Here is a 12,380-nt window from a genome sequence, read left to right on the forward strand (position 1 = left end):
CCTTGACTAGATGGACATTTGTTGGTAAAGTAATGTCTCTGCTTTTTAATATGCTGTCTAGATTGGTCATAGAATTTCTTCCAGGAAACAAGCATCTTTTAAATTCATGGCTACAGACACCATATGCAGTGATTTTGGAGCACACCCTCCCCCCCCAGAAAAAAAGTCTCTCACTGTTTCCATTGTTTCTCCAACTATTTTCCATGAAGTAATGGGCTATGATCTTAGTTTTCTGAATGTTGAGCTTTAAACCAACTTTTTCACTCTCCTCTTTCACTTTCATCAAGAGGCTCTTTAGTTCTTCTTTGCTTTCTGCCACAAGGGTGGTGTCATCTGCATATCTGAGGTTATTGATGTTTCTCTTGGCAATCTTGATTCCAGCTTGTGCTTCCTCCAGCCAAGCGTTTCTCATGATGTACTCGGCATATAAGTTAAATAAGCAGGGTGACAATAGACAGCCTTGACGTACTCCTTTCCCGATTTGGAACCAATCTGTTGTTCCATGTCCAGTTCCAACTGTTGCTTCTTGACTTGCATACAGATTTATCAGGAGGCAGGTCAGATGGTCTGGTATTCCCATCTTGTTAAGAATTTTCCATAATTTGTTGTGATCCACAGAGTCAAAGGCTTTGGCATAGTCTAGAAAGCAAACATAGATGTTTTTCTGGAACCCTCTTGCTTTTTCAATGATCCAGCGGATGTTGGCATTGTGATTTCTGGTTCCTCTGCCTTTTCTAAATCCAGCTTGAACATCTGGAATTTCATGGTTCACATACTGTTGAAGCCTGGCTTGGAGAATTTTGAGCATTACTTTGCTAGCGTGTGAGATGAGTATAAATTGTGTGTTTGTTTGAACATTCTTTGGCATTGTCTTTTTTTAGGATTGGAATGAAAACTGACCTTTTCCAGTTCTGTGGCCACTGCTGAATTTTCCGGATTTGCTGGCATTTTGAGTACATCACTTTCACAGCATCATCTTTTAGGATTTGGAATAGCTCAGCTGAAATTCCATCACCTCCACTAACTTTGTTCGTCGTGATGCTTCCTAAGGCCCATTTGACTTCACATGCCAGGATGTCTGGTTCTAGGTGAGTGATCACAGCATCGTGGTTGTCTTTTTTGTATAGTTCTTCTGTGTATTCTTGCCACCTCTTCTTAATATCTTCTGCTTCTGGTAGGTCCATACCATTTCTGTTCTTTATTGTGCCCAGCTTTGCATGAAATGTTCCCTTGGTATCTCTCATTTTCTTGAAGAGATCTCTAGTCTTTCCCATTCTATTTTTTTCCTCTATTTCTTTGCATTGATCCCTGAGGAAGGCTTTCTTATCTCTCCTTGGTACTATTTGGAACTCTACATTCAAATGGGTATATCTTTCCTTTTCTCCTTTACCTTTCGCTTCTCTTCTTTTCTCAGCTATTTGTAAGGGCTCCTCAGATAATCATTTTGCCTTTTTGCATTTCTTTTTCTTGGGCATGGTTCTTGATCCCTGCTTCCTATACAATGTCACGAATCTCCATCCATAGTGCTTCAGGCACTCTGTCTATCAGATCTAATCCCTTGAATCTATTCCTCATTTCCACTGTATAATCATAAGGGATTTGATTTAGGTCATACCTGAATGGTCTAGTGGTTTTCTCTACTTTCTTCAATTTAAGTCTGAATTTGGCAATAAGGAGTCTGTGATCTGAGCCACAGTCAGCTCCCGGTCTTGTTTTTGCTGACTGTATAGAGCATTTAGTCTGGTTTATCATTTCAAGAAAGGAGCTCAGTATTATACAAGGCAATCTTCTTTTCTGTCTGTTGACCTCCTTACACTGAATTGCAACATACCTCCTTTTAGCTTTTCATTGCTTCTAATTGTACTCTGGGAGCTACACAGAATAAGTCTATATCTTGTTCCACATGATAGCTCTTCAGATAGGTAACATCCATCATTGCTCAACTTCTGCTTCCGTTTCTTTGTTTTTGCCATCTAGATATTGTCAGATTTTCAAATATTCTTTATATGTTACCGTTTTAAAACTACTTAGCCCCATCCTTTGGATTTTCTCCTGGTTGCCCATATATCTCTGAAAATGAGAGATACCTTTTACTGGGTTGGCTTGACCAGGTCATAGAGGGGAGAGCCTTTAAAATTTTTCCCCTCTATGGGAAGATCATTTTCTTCCTAAGTACAGAACTATTGTTTTTAAATTATATTATTTGACTTATCATTCCAGTCTATTGACATGTCTTTGAATCAAGATTTTGTTATATTAACTGTTTTTACTTTAATATATAAACGTGTTCATGTTTGAACTTTCTCAGATTCTCCAAGTTAATGAGAAAGTGAGTAAGATCTATAAGAGGAACCTGTTCATCCAAGTTGCCACTGATTTATTCTTCAGGTTGCATACTCTGGCAATGGTCATCCAGCTTCATAAGTATCTACTTAACTGAGTCCAGTCAGCATAATTCCATGTAGTTGCCAGAGTTATTATATTCTTTTCTGAAATTGACATGAATTGTAATTGTAATATTCAGCAAATCTGCCAGCTAAGTAACACTCTGGAAAAAAGAAACAAACATGCATTTTAGAGAACCCACATTGGCTGATTTCATAAATGCCCCCAAAGTCACCTGCTTATTAACACATTCTTGAATTTTTCTGGAAATAAATATTTCTATCAGTTTTTCGCCTAGAATCCAACATTATTGCTTTTGAAAATTAAGACATTTACTCATGTTTAGTCTTCAGATTCCTTTCTCATTGCTGGTCATCTCTCAAAGAGCAATAGGAGTATTAAATAAACATTCTGTCCTTCACAACTGAATTAAACAGAGTCTTCCTTATATCAACCTAGTGTTGCTCATTATAGTCTTTAGATGCTACTTAGGATTTAATCCCTCTTCGAGAATACTTTCTGAACCCTTCCAACATGAGCATATTCATATGGGATTCACTTATCAGATATGCCTCTTTTTGTATTTTAATTTATTTTTTAATTGGAGGACTCTCACTGTTTGTAGATGACATGATACTATACGTAGAAACCCCAAAAGATGCCACGAGAGAGAATTACTAGAGCTAATCAATGAATATAGTAATGTCATAGGATATAAAATTAAAACACAGAAATCCCTTGCATTCCTATATACTAACAATGAAAAATCAGAAAGAGAAATTATGGAAACAGTCCCATTTACCCTTGCAACAAAAAGAATAAAATATCTGGAAATCAACCTACCTTAAGAAATAAAAGACCTATATGCAGAAAGCTAAACGACACTGGTGAAAGAAATCAAAGATGACACAAACATGTCGAGAGATATATTGGGTTCTTGGACTGGAAGAATCAATACTGCGAAAATGGCTATATTACTCAAAGCAATCTACAGATTCAATGCAATCCCTATCTAACTACCAATTGTATTTTTCACAGAAGTAGAGCAAAAGATTTCATAATTTTTTGCAAAGCAATCTTGTGAAAGAAAAACAAAGCTGGAGAAATCAACCTTCCTGACTTCAGACTATACTACAAAGCAGCAGTCCTGAAAACACTATGGTATGAGCACAAAAATAGAAACATAGACTGATAGAACAAGATAGAAAGCCCAGGGGTAAACCCACGCACCTATGAGCACCTTATATTTGACAAAGGGGGCAAAAATATACAATAGAGAAAAGGCAGTCTCTTCAACAAGTGGTGCTGGGAAAAGTGGACAGTTACACGTAAAAGAATTAAATTAAAACACTTCCTAATACCATGTGAATATGCTCAGTCATATCCAATTCTTTGTGACTCCATGGACTGTAGCCCACCAGGCTCTTCTTTCCATGGAATTTTCTAGGCAAGAATACTGGAGTGGATTACCATTTTCTTCTCCAGGGGATCTTCCCAACCCAGGGATCAAACTGGCGTCTCTTGCATTTCTTGCATGGGCAGGCAGGTTCTTTACCAGTTGAGCCACCATACACAAAGTTAAACTCAAAATGGATTAAAGACCTAAATGTGAGACCAGAAACTAGTTATGCCTCTTTAGATGGATTTACAATGACTCCAGAAGCATGGACCTCTTGGGAAGCATATTCATTTAACATACTCACCATAGATTAAATGAAACATAGTCATTTAACCTACAGCTGTAGGTTACATCTGACTAAAACTATGTTAGAATTGTCCTAGCACCTTTTCAGTTCTTCTCCTTTTCCACACTTACCATACACCAAGAATTTCTACATCTTTCCAGTCCTTATGTACCTTCTTACTGTACTTTACAGATAAAGCAAACAGATCAACTTTTCATTGCCTTCTTTATTACTAGCCGGAGTTTCCCTTCTCCTTCTCATCCTCTTAGTAGCCCAGGGTTCTCATGCTGATTCCTAAAATCCAAGAATCTCCCTGTGGTGTCTCACTAGGTCTTGACAGGGTTCCATACTTTGGGCATTCTCTTAGGCTAATTTTCTCACAGACAAAATAGTCTCCTGGGTTTCTACTCTCTGCCATGTAGTAGGTAAGTTAATTTCTACAATAAGTTAGCTAAATAGGTTGTCACTCATCTCAGGCAGAAGAATGTCAACCTGGAGGAAATGTGCTTGACTCAAGAGGCCATTAAATATTGCTTTCGATGGTATTAATTACAGACATCAAGGCATATTGGGGTAGGGGAGTGGCAGAAATTATATTTTAGAACAAATCAACCTTCTAGTGGTGTTCCCCAGAATGGAACACTATATAGATACATTTACTTTGCCATTCCACTTTGCAAGTAAAAGTAAGGTTGAGGTGTGTTCTGTTGACTTACGCCATGCTTATGATAAATTGGAGAATGGGGACAATATGACAGAAAATGTTTAGGACTCAATAGATTGAATTTCAAACATCAGTCTCCTCTGGACTTTTCACTGCAGTCTGTGGTCTGTTTCCTGGGTTACGATATTGGGCTGTAATGTTCTCATCATGGCTCTTTCTTCTCTAGAGGTAGTAAATAGTCTTGTGTCACCTTCTCAATCCTCAGTTAGGCATGAAGGCTGAGAACATACTCTTCTCAGTCCTGATGGGGTGAGAAAGAGTTAATTAGAGCAGAATGACTTTTTCTCTCCCCTGGCTTCAGCTTAATTACATCTGCATTTCTCTTTTCTGTATAACCTTTTCTCAATTCTGAATTTTCAGTGAGAGGAAAAGCAGCTGATGGCTGCTTCTTGGATAATAGGTTTCATGGCCACATTAGAAGCAATCCTGAGAAATCTGGGTGCTGGGATTTGTGACATATAATTGACAAGAATAGCCCATTTAATCAGAACGCCTCCCACTTGGTGATTGTTAAAGAAAATCTTGATTTAAAAAGATACAGCCATATGGAAAAGTATATTAAATCATTCTCTGCCTGCAAAATACATGCATCACACACACACACACACACACACACACACACACACACACACACACAAACTCCACAAGCACACACGTAGGACCTGACTTCCTACATTTCTTCCTATTTTGTCAATTTTGCCATCATAGAATCTAAAATTGGAGTCAGGAGGAGAGAGCAAAGGTGCACAGTTGACTTGATATAATAATCTGTGGCCTTCTCGTTCTGTCTTCCTTTTTCTGTAGTTCTGCATAGCTCCATTGACATCTCTGGTACACTTAGGCAATGCAAGGGTCACTTTACATGTACAAGAAACTCTGGATTTAGAGAATTTAATGATTGGGGGCAATTGATAGAAGAATTGATAGAAGACAGGTAGTTAAAGCACTTAAAATACGGTCTTCATATTCATAGCTTAGTACCAGGAGCTTCAACGAGGACAGACTGTCTCATATAGAAAAAGTTAAGTCTAGCTTCGTGGCTCTTCCTCACTTAAACCTCTCTGAGCCTCTATTTTATCTGTAAGTTGTAGGATTACTGTGACTATTAAAGGAGATAATATATAGAAAAGAGCCTATTGAAATTTTGGACACAAAATAAAGATTAAAATAAAATTATTTTTTTCCAAGGAAATAGAGGAGGAAATGATGGAGGAAGAATAAGCCAATATTTATTGAAATTCTACATGCTCAGTTGGAAATAAGGGCTCAGGTAGCATAGTGTAGTGTTTTTTGGAATTCTTACCTATACTAGATGATAAGCTCACCTATGGCATTCAATAAATTGAGGAAGGAATAAATATTTACAAAATGATTTCTTGCTGACTACATAAGTGTGAGAGCACCATAATGTTACTGTTGTGATTTTTAAAAGTTTTCAGCATCAGTCATTATGGAAGGGATTTGGTCCATAATCTGCTCCCAAACAAGTTTAGTACCTTGATTTTTGTGACTATATGATTCAACCAAACCAAGCTTTCTAAACTCAAATATACTTAAAAAAATTAACTTTATAACTATAATTCCATTAGTATTTTTGTCTTAGTTCTGTGTTTTACTTAGATTCTAGTCATCAGTATTTTTACCACAATGTCTACATTTCTGAAATAATTTATCTTATCTATCTCTATTTAACCAGATTTTATCATCAGGTAATTTTTTCATGGATGACTAGACTTGCTGTAATCTCTGATGTTCTTGCTTGTTACAGATATTCTTCAGCCTTTGTTCTGAAGGATATCTTACCTAGATACATGTATTTGGGTCACTCATTACTTCAGACAGGACTTGGTAGATATTGTTTTACTATCTGTGGAGAATTCTGATATCAGCCAAATCTTTCCTCTTATACATAGTCTGTTTAATGCCTAAGCATGTTATTTCTTTTATTAACATTGAAACTCAATGATTTAATCAGACTGTTCATTGATTTGAGTCTATCAATTTCTGTATCAATATATTTTGGGGAACTTGTGTTATCTTCTACAGAGTCATTCTTTTTTTCAGAGAAATGTTCTTGTAAAGCTTCATATGTATATTATGAACATATATGCAATATATTATTATACACACACATAAACACATTTGGATCCCTGATTGGATTGTCTTTGCCTGATGCACACACATATACACACACCTCAAATCTTATCTCTAATTGCTTTATTATCTTTTTCTACTGGATTCCCTGTGATTACTTGTGGTACTTTCCTTTTTTCAGTATTCATCTCTTTTGTGAGTATTAATGTTTATTAGTTCTATAATGGTTTTGATCATTGGTTTGTTCTGTTATCTCACTTATCATTTCAATGTGGTGTCTTAATTTTCTCATCTCTGGGACATTATTTCAGTTCAGTTGCTCAGTCGTGTCCAACTCTTTATGACCCCATGGACTGCAGCACACCAGGCTTCCCTGTCCATCACCAACTCCTGGAGCTTACTCAAACTCATGTCCATCGAGTCGGTTATGCCATTCAACTATCTCATCCTCTGTCATCCCCTTCTCCTCCTGCCTTCAATCTTTCCCAGCATCAGGGTCTTTTCAAATGAGTCAGCTCTTTGCATCAGGTGGCCAAAGTATTGGAGTTTCGGCATCAGTCCTTCCAATGAATATTCAGGACTGATTTTGCTTAGGATTGACTTGTTTGATCTTCTTGCTGTCCAAGGGACTCTGAAGAGTCTTCTCCAACACCACAGTTCAAAAGCATAAGTTCTTCAGTGGTCAGCTTTCTTTAGGGTCCAACTCTCACATTCATACATGACTACTGGAAAAACCTTAGCTTTAACTAGACTGAACTTTGTCGATAAAGTAATGCCTCTGCTTTTTAATATGCTGTCTAGGTTTCTCATAGCTTTTCTTCCAAGGAGTGTGTTTTAGTTTCATGGCTGCAGTCACCATCTACAGTGATTTTAGAGCCCAAGAAGATAAAGTCTGTCATTGTTGCCATTGTTTCTCCATCTATTTGCCATGAAGTGATGGGATTGGATGCCATGACCTTAGATTTGTGAATGTTGAGTTTTAAGCCAACTTTCCCGCTCTCCTCTTTCACTTTCATCAAGAGGCTCTTTAGTTCCTCTTTGCTTTCTGCCATAAGAGTAGTGTCATCTGCATATCTGAGGTTGTTGATATTTCTCCCTGCAATCTTGATTCCAGTTTGTTCTCTGGAACATTATTCCACTGAAATTGCATTTTTATTAAACTCTTTCATTGCATGAATTACACACAAGTTATGGTATTTTCTTCCTTTTTTTTTTGAAGTTGTCTGTTTTTTCACATTGGATTATTCATTCCTCTTTCCATGTCTTAAATTGGATTCTTCAGAAACAGCCCCTGAGAGGGGAGATTCCTGGGTAAGTCATTTTTTTAAAGTAGGAAGTACTGTCAGGGGAAATTCCAGGAGAAGCAAGAAAAGGACAGTGAGAAGCCATGCGTTGATGTGTCTTAGGCAAAGCCTTACAGAAGGTAGATTCAGCTTATGTAGAGATTCTAGAATGTAAATTACAGCTCAAAGTTCCCTCAAACCAACTCAAGAACGGCTTTCATACTCTTTTCACCCATCAGCCATTGACTAATCCCAGATTGACTGAGGTAGAGCAAGAGAGATCAATACGTTCTTGAGAGCTTCCATTTCTGCTGGAATATAGGCAAAGTAGAATCTAATAGCCTGAAGGGCAGACCTCTGTAAAAGAGCCTTTGATGAAGGTTTTTAGAAACAAATTCACCTCAAAGAAAAGGACACACAAAAAACACATAAGAAAGGATTTGTGGTGATCTAGGAGGAGCAGGAAGACTGTCTGCTACACTTGCTATATTATTTTCATTTATTATTTTCAATGGGTTTCTGACCATGCAGTTCCTTCTCATATTGCCTATTGCTCATCCTTACCATGTGTGAGCTCTATTCAGATGTTTCATTTATTCATATATAAGGTAGATGAAATGTCCTTTACTTAATATTATATTTGAATCCTATTGTTCTTTATCTCCCAAGTATATTTTGAGAAATGTGGCAAAGAATGTTGGGGTAGGTGGAAGGAAGAGATTCAGTGCTCACAGATATAATTTTGTGTGGATGGCATGGATTCTGCTGTTTCTTCAACAGTTGTATAAGAGGTCCTATATCTGGACTCAGCCCACCAACTTGGAGAATATATTGTATTCCTCAATGAGAATATGCTAGAAATTTTAGATCAGTTCTATAATTTATTATGGAACCCTGAAAAACGTCACTGTTTTCTTGCCTTTGGTGAATTCGTGATGATTGTAAGTATGGAATCCCACTCTTAAAGATCTTACAGTTTTTCCCTGGTATTTGTCAGTCTACTTTTGTCCAGATGTGAAGTTTGTTCATGACTATACTCTGAATCTGTTGATCTACTGCCTTTCCTCAGAATGAAATTTGTAAAAACCCAAAGAGCCCCACTATAATATTTTGCTTCTTTCTTTGGCTGTCACTTTTCAAAGTTAATAATATACTAAGTTTTTTATTATTTAATTAATATGGATGATGCTCTGGAATTTCTTTTGCTCATTTCTTTGTTCATTAAGGAGAGAGATTCTGTGATCTAGAGATTTATTCTATTACAAGTGAGATATTTACTGTCTTTTCATACAGAAGTTTTCCTGTTTGTTTTGGTAAAGTAGAATAAAATCCTTCCTATGAAATTTCCTTCATATGTTTGCATCTTTACCTCTAGCTTATGGATGTTGAAAATCACCCAATGGTCTTCTTTGCATCAGTCAGCTTTTAAACTGTATAATACTTGGAATTGTAAAGAATCTGATTTAGACAACAGTTTCTTAAAGAGTGCAGTCTCTAATCAGAGGTAGTACTTTTCAAACATCCCATAATTCTAATGAAACTTAATTTTGGTCATAGACTTTTTGTGATTTTTTTCCCCAAGAAAGCAAAAGAGAATTGTAATTACTCCTTTACACTCTCACTCTGAATATTTCATAATGATTGTATTAGAATGCCAGCCTCAGCTCTGCCTTGGTTCAAATATCATTTAAATTGAATGAGTGTTGCATTCATGATGTCTACTATCATCTCTCTAGATAATGTCTAGGCTGCTAAATATGCCATCTAGATTATTTGGGTAATAGCAGAGAGAATGTGGAACTAGAAGTGGAGTATGAAAAATTTTCACTGTGGCAAAGGATCACAGTCTACATAATCATCTGTAAACAGTTACTCTTTGAATTGGATGGGATGTTCTGCATTGCCTATTCCTACAGTGTTAGCAGGCATCATGTGATTAGTAATGGTTCCCAAGATGATATATCCGAGTTAGTATCTGTCCTCACTACAGTACTCCTCTGATGTCTACTGTCACTGTAAGAGGAGGCCTTGTCATGGTAACAATTCAAAGAAGATCTTGTTCTTTTGGACTGCTGTGAAAGCAAGGCAGCTAACTAAAATTTGTGGCTGTTTGAGATCTTGAAAGAGGGAATAAAATACTAGATTTTACCTGTATCATTTGATTGCGGTACTCGTGAAACAATTTTGCATGGTAATTCTTTTGTTCCTACTTACTGCTACTTAGCCTCCATTCTAAAGAAAAATAAGGGCTGGGAGATACTAGATCACCACAAAGGAAAACCATATAAAGAGTCTTTAAGGATTTATGCTTTAATATTTTCTCTGACAAAATATATTAAAAAATACTTGGTGGAGTATATCTTTCTCACTGAGGTCAAATTCTGTTTAGATCATTAGTAGCTGAATAGTTTTTGGATATGTGTTGGTATTTTCTGTTTGTTTCTAGGGGACAGATGTGAGTGATTCATTTCTGTCAGCTTACCCATTCTCAGAAAACTAGATTTGTCATTCTGCTGTTGGGGTCATCAAGTCACCCAGTCATCAGCTGCTGTTTGCCTATCTGCTTTGACAGGGAAGGAAATTGAGGGTGTTAGTAGAGGTTATTTAGGGTCACTCAGTGGGTGTATCGAAAAGAAACCACAAGAAGTGCTTTGGCAGATTTGAATTTAGAAGAAGATAACACCAAGGAGAAAAACAGTAAATTTTGTGCATCAAGCACTTTTTTACAAAAAGGATTGCATTGTATTATTTCATCTGTATTTGTATAAATACATATTTTTCTTGCCTTTCCCATTAGTCATAGTATAAAATATGAAGTAATCAAATGATCAAACGGGCATTTATAGTTTTCCAAACTATATGACTGTGCTCTTAGTTATCAGGATGAATGTGTATATATGTGTGCATATATGTATATTTATGCTGAGCCATAGAAAATTACCTCTGTTGCAGGTCAAGAAGAGTCAAATATTGGCAATTCTATGTGGTTTAATCCAAAATACTGTAGATGATTAAAACATTCACAGTTTTGGATATTAGTGATGAGTAATCCAAAAAATGTTTGCTTTTAGTGATTTTTAAAATCTTACTAAGGCAAAATTTAAATGGCACGCACTACAGGGCATGTGAGAAAGTCCTCAACTAATGAATTGTATAGTCACCAGTGTTAATTATCTTTCATGAAAAATTGTTTTAAGTGATAAAACCACATCAGTTCAGTTCAGTTCAGTTGCTCAGTCGTGTCCGACTCTTTGCGACCCCATGAATTGTGGCACACCAGGCCTCCCTGTCTATCACCAACTCCTGGAGTTTACCCAGATTCATGTCCATCGAGTCAGTGATGCCATCCAGCCATCTCATCCTCTGTCATCCCCTTCTCCTCCTGCCCACAATCCTTCCCACCATCAGGGTCTTTTCCAATGAGTCAATTCTAAAACCCCACATCATCCAGCTATTGCTTGAAATGTATAGAAAAGGGTGATGTAAGTGATGGTTCTCAGTTGAACAGTAGATTTAGTTGGTAAAGAATAAAGCATCAGAATCTATGATAGTTCAGTATATAACATAAATAATTTGCTCTATGTGCTCTCTGTGGAACTAAGAAGATTTCACTTTTAAAATTGTTTCTGCCAATGCTACAAGTGCAAAAATGTCCATCAAGAGAGAGATAAAAATTATTGAATGCTTAAAAAAATTGGCTTATTTTTGCTATGTTTGTTTTTCTATTCAGCAGATTCCCTCCTCTTTCATATAACAGTGTGGTTGACCCTTGAACAACAAGCTTTTGAACTCCACAGATCCACTTATATGTTGATTTTTTTTTTTTTTAGTGGTAAATACTATACTGCTACACTATAGTTGAATGCAGAACCACCAATATGGAGGATCCATGTATATGGATGGCCAACTACAAGTGATGCATGAAAGTGACTGTGCTGAGGGTCAGCACCCCTAACCCTCACATATGTTCAAGGGTCAATTGTATTCTGAATTTCCTCTAAAATTTATCTTTTCTTTAGCTCTACCATCTTCTCAATCATATGATTTACATGCAATTGATTCTACATCTAGCTTCAGGTGGGTCTGGATTAGCTTAAACCAATCAGTGTACAGCATTCACTTAATAAATGATTCTTGTGTAGGCACATAATGTGATCCAGTCCAGCCATAACAAACCTCAGGAGGTTTCTTGAGAATGTTGGGTCAATG

The 12,380-nt window shown here is 36.8% G+C and overlaps 1 long non-coding RNA gene across 1 annotated transcript in view; it reads left to right on the forward strand.

Moving 5' to 3' along the window:
- Positions 1–881: 881 nt before the first annotated feature.
- LOC145536404 (uncharacterized) overlaps positions 882–12,380 on the forward strand; it is a 584,758-nt gene continuing 573,259 nt past the window's right edge. The window contains exon 1 of the long non-coding RNA XR_014075827.1: positions 882–1,088. This is a non-coding gene — a long non-coding RNA (uncharacterized LOC145536404). The remainder of the gene's footprint in view (positions 1,089–12,380) is intronic.

Source organism: Giraffa tippelskirchi, chromosome X (assembly GCF_054371585.1).
Source record: "Giraffa tippelskirchi isolate mGirTip1 chromosome X, T2T-mGirTip1v1.2.pri, whole genome shotgun sequence".
NCBI lineage: Eukaryota > Metazoa > Chordata > Mammalia > Artiodactyla > Giraffidae > Giraffa > Giraffa tippelskirchi.